The following is a 4569-nucleotide window of genomic DNA, read 5'->3' on the forward strand; positions in this document are numbered from 1 at the left end:
TAGGAGGCACGCCAGTCTTCAGTTGCTTCAAATGCAAATTCTATTAGACGAGACAAGGGCTGGTGAATTTAAGCGGCCCCAAATTTGAGAGAGCCTCTCTTTATGACCTCAAACTGTTTGCAGGGCAGGAATGAGTCACGAATCTTTATTTGCAGCTTTAGAAATACAAGGGGTGAGAGTAAGAACAGTTTGAACCTGGACGTAGGTGGTGCACGACGGAAAATAATTTTCTATGGAGGTTTACCGACGCGTTTCGCATCTTCAGAAATCCCATTCACCGCGAAATGTGACCCCAAACAATAACACCGCTCAGCGGACAGGAAGGATCTTTAATGCTGTGGATGCGGCCACCTGTACTTCAAGCCTCCTTGAATAAATAAAGCCTAGAAAGCTCGCTGCTCTTCTCCTTTTGTTTTAGTAATGGAAAAGCTTTACACTGGATGGACTCACATCAGTTTGATGACAATGACCGTGACATTCAAGTGATCCCTGTTCTACATGCCGGGCTGCGCCGCGTGCCTGCTTCTTACTATTCCCATGACAAAGCAGCTGCCTGCGGGTTACGACTGGACCAGACAAGGCTGGGAAGTCCTGCTGAATGGAAGGTAGAGTGTCACTTTTTAATATTTAAAAAAAGACATGGAGGGGGTTCAAAACAATAGCTCTGAGCCAAGAATAGACAGCACGAGAGCCCAAGGAATAAGTAAAAAGACGTGGAGTTTATAAAACGCAACAGATCATCAGGGTTTTTGGCTGCTTTCGATGTGTTCTGAGCTCAAAGGGAAAAGAATACTGGATTGGATTTTCTTCTAGGTTGTCCTGTTTGGATCCTAAGACAGGGAAGGAGCCGGGGATTCAAGAAAGATGCTCAGTCCACAAACAAATTCAGTACATTGGGCTGCACCTCTCTGGAAAGTGAATTTCCAGGAGGACGAAGGTCTAATGCCATAGAAAGGTCAACCTTGCATAACGAGGTCAACTACGAAAAGGCTGTTGTCTACTCAGTCCTAGCAGTCCCTTGGAACATCTCCTCACCTAAGCATCACGTGAGAAAAGCACGTCCCAGAACCCCCTTCCCCATAGGGTGCTCAGCTTCCCAAGAAAGGCAGTGATGTGGAGAGAGATTTGGAAGCCCGTTATTTTCTGGGGGCGAATGAAGCAAGACACAAGGTCAGACAGGAGAGTCACGAAGCTTCCCAAAGAACTCTCTCGAGCCCCCTGTTTTGATACACTGGGCTAAAACCTTTGACGGTGGATTACCACAGACTTCAGTTCCCTACATCTTCCAATAGCTAAATAAATCTCTCAATGCTACAATAAAATTATTTGTATCTGGAACACAGAGCATTTGGGGGTGGGGGGCAGTGAAGCTCTTTTGCAGGAAGCCACAGTGGTGTAGACACCTTGTCAGGTATCTGCCAAAACCTATAGATTGCACAACACCAAGAGCGAAACATAATGTCAACCGTGGACTTTGGGCCACAACAATGTGTCAGTGTAGGGTCACCAACTATAACAAATGTCCCACTCTGATGTAGGATATGGGAACCTGAGGGGGGGGGCATCAGGGATATATGGGAACTCACTACTTTCTGCTCAGTTTTGCTTTGAACCAAAAACTGCTCTTTAAAAAAGAAAAGTCTTTTTTTTTTTTTTTTTTTTTTTTTAAGAAAAGAGTTCTTTGGGGCGCCTGGTTGGCTCAGTGGGTTAAGCCTCTGCCCTTGGCTCAGGTCATGATCCCAGGATCCTGGGATCGAGTCCCGCATCGGGCTCTCTGCTCAGCGGCGAGCCTGCTTCCTCCTCTCTCTGCTGTCTCTCTGCCTGCTTGTGATCTCCGTCTGTCAAATAAATAAATAAAATCTTAAAAAAAAAAAAAAAGAAAGAAAAAAGTTCTTTGTTCCCAGAACATGTGGATTTTTTTCTGTTTTCCTCACCAAACCTGACGGACCCACAGATTGGCTAATCAAAGTATACTGAAAATTTTAGAAAGAACAATTTGAGGCGCATAATGACAGTGGAAATCAGGTTGTAAATGTAAGCATGAAGTAGAAATCTCGTATAAAGAGCATCGAACCAGAGCTGTTACTATGTCCTCTCCAAATTTATGAGATCGCATTTTTTTTTTTACTGTTTTACAGTTCTGATCTTTCCCCTGTATTACATGGTGTTATGTTACACTACGTGATGACGTGGAGTTTTGTGTTATTTGGGGAATTCGGGTAGATCTCTTGCTTTCCCCATGCTCTCAAATCTTGCCAAGAGGCTACGAAGGCTCCCAGCCCAGGTCCTGGCCTCTGACAGCAGCTCACTGGGCATTCATTGTCCTGTGCTATTGAGCCTCTGAGGGGTAATCCCTGCCTTCAAGGAATCTGTAATCTTTTTAAGAAGACAATACCTTCATAACAGGTGAATAAGAGAAATTTTAATAGTTTAACAGGGTGAGTTAAAAAACATCCCAAGGGAACATGTGGCTGACTTCCAAAGACAGGACACCGGCAGACAACAGTGGTCAGGAGGTGGCACCAGTCCTCCTGAATATTCATCACCTTAGGCAACCTGGGGCATTTGGAAGATCAGACAGGAGTGAGCCAAGGAATGGGAAAACCGCTTTTCCTTCTCAACCTTCTTCTCCAGAATCTTTCATATCCAGTCGGGTTCTCCAGGTTGAACGGAGCCAGATATCTAAGTGGATTAATTGTTATTTATAACAACAGTTTGAACCATGACGCACGGGTGACCTCCCGTTCCCCACTCTCCACTAAATGGTGCAACTGGAACAAACAAATAAATGGGATTTGCCTCCCTGCCAAGGATGTGCTACTGTCAGCCATCCGCCACGGTCACCAATTAGAGGATTAAATGATGAATGAACTGGCAAGAGTCAACTACAGTCTTCAGACTCAAACTCCGGAGACGCCCCACCACGAGCATATGGAATGTACGGATTTTGTTTTCCTGCCCTCCCTGCATGAGGGAGCCCACGGCCACCAGCACCCTCCTGTATGGTCACAAACACACGCACACACACACATTTACATGCCTCGCTCCCACCCACCCACACACCCACACCCCCCCACACACACACTCTCCCATGGCTGCTTTTGACATTTACATGGCTTTCCCAGTTAGGTAATGGACTCACTCACCATGGAAGGGAATGTATTTATCTTGGAAGGAAGTTGCTTTAATCCTTCAGGGTAGACCCCGAGAGCTCTGGCGACCTTGGCCGGCAGTCCCTACCTGGAGCGAAGCCAGGAGAGGAAGACAGACACTCAAAATGTCGAGGCAGCAGACACTCAGCTTGACACATGGGACAGCATCTTGGAAGAAGGGCTGCGTCACCCAGGGCCTTCCAGCTGCCCGGGACCCCCGCCTGGGATGCGTTTTCTCTAAAGGCGGACAAAGCCGTAAGTATGCATGAGTTCAGGAAAGATTTAAGGACATGAGGCCCGTCTGTAATGCAATCCTGAGAGCTGGCTCGAAATACTGATTAATCATACCATGGGAAAGGCACTGTGCCAAATACTTGCCATGGATTATCTCATTTAAGCCTCACAATAACCCTGCAATGTAAACACGGCGATGAACCTGGTCTGTGAAATGAGAAACTTGGAGGTTAAATAACCAAAATCACGTAGTGGGTACGTGGAGGAGAATTGAGATCGGAACCAGTCAGATGGATACCAGAGCCCGTTCCCTATCAGAGCCACACGCCTGACTGCCTTCCTTGTGTTGACCTCCCGAAACTTCTGAGATTCACTGTAGAGAGGAAAATACGCATTACTATATTCTCCACTAACTCTCCCTGCACAACATGAGACACAGACACAGGTATATGCAAGCACACATATAAGTGTGTACACATGCGTGCACACACACAAGCACACATGGGAGCCAAGGAGGGTGACGACATGCAGACACACACACACACGTGTGTGTGTGCTCATATATGTAGCCAAGGACATTGACTATGGGCGATGTAGAGTATACCCTCAACTCTCTCTCTATGCCTACTGGCCAGGACCATCAGATCGATGCAAGCTTTCACGCACAGTCTCTTGAAGCATCCTTCCTACACCCCCCAATGTGTGAGAGGAGTATCCCAGACTTGTTACTGCCCTCACACTAGACAGGCAACCTCATCTGGGAGTCCCGAGCATGTTAGGAATCTGAAGGTTCATGACACAACATACACAGACTCCATACAGACCTATGTGGGCACAGAGTGTCCATCAGAGGCCACAAATGACTTACCAGCCATCAGCAGCCCCTCTCCGAGCTAGCCCAAGGGAAAAATGATTAGTCTCTTGCCTGGCAAACACACAGCAGGGGCTGTAGGAACTATAAAGGGGTTCCACTGGGGCCGTGTCAGGGCTGTTGCATGCCCCTACCCAATCCCTCCCACCGGAGCACCAGGACAGACAGGATCATCAGACCCAGCCCCTTCCCCACCCTCCCGAGAGCCGTCCTCCTAAGACTTCAGTCCCGCGTGGTTTGCCGTTATTGGCAGTACCGGTGGAGGCTGGTCCCAGGCAGAGGGGTAGGGAAGGGAGTGAGTGCTATGCCTTC

General features: G+C 47.6%; 1 long non-coding RNA gene across 1 annotated transcript; it reads right to left on the minus strand.

Annotated features, from left to right (window-relative positions):
- Positions 1–2402: 2402 nt before the first annotated feature.
- Positions 2403–3391, minus strand: LOC309854786. The gene is made up of 2 exons (XR_014306430.1): positions 3147–3391; positions 2403–2682 (listed from the first exon to the last, which is right to left on the minus strand). It is a non-coding gene; the product is annotated as an uncharacterized lncRNA (long non-coding RNA).
- Positions 3392–4569: the final 1178 nt, after the last annotated feature.

This window comes from Mustela nivalis (assembly GCF_964662115.1).
Source record: "Mustela nivalis genome assembly, chromosome: 19".
Lineage (NCBI taxonomy): Eukaryota > Metazoa > Chordata > Mammalia > Carnivora > Mustelidae > Mustela > Mustela nivalis.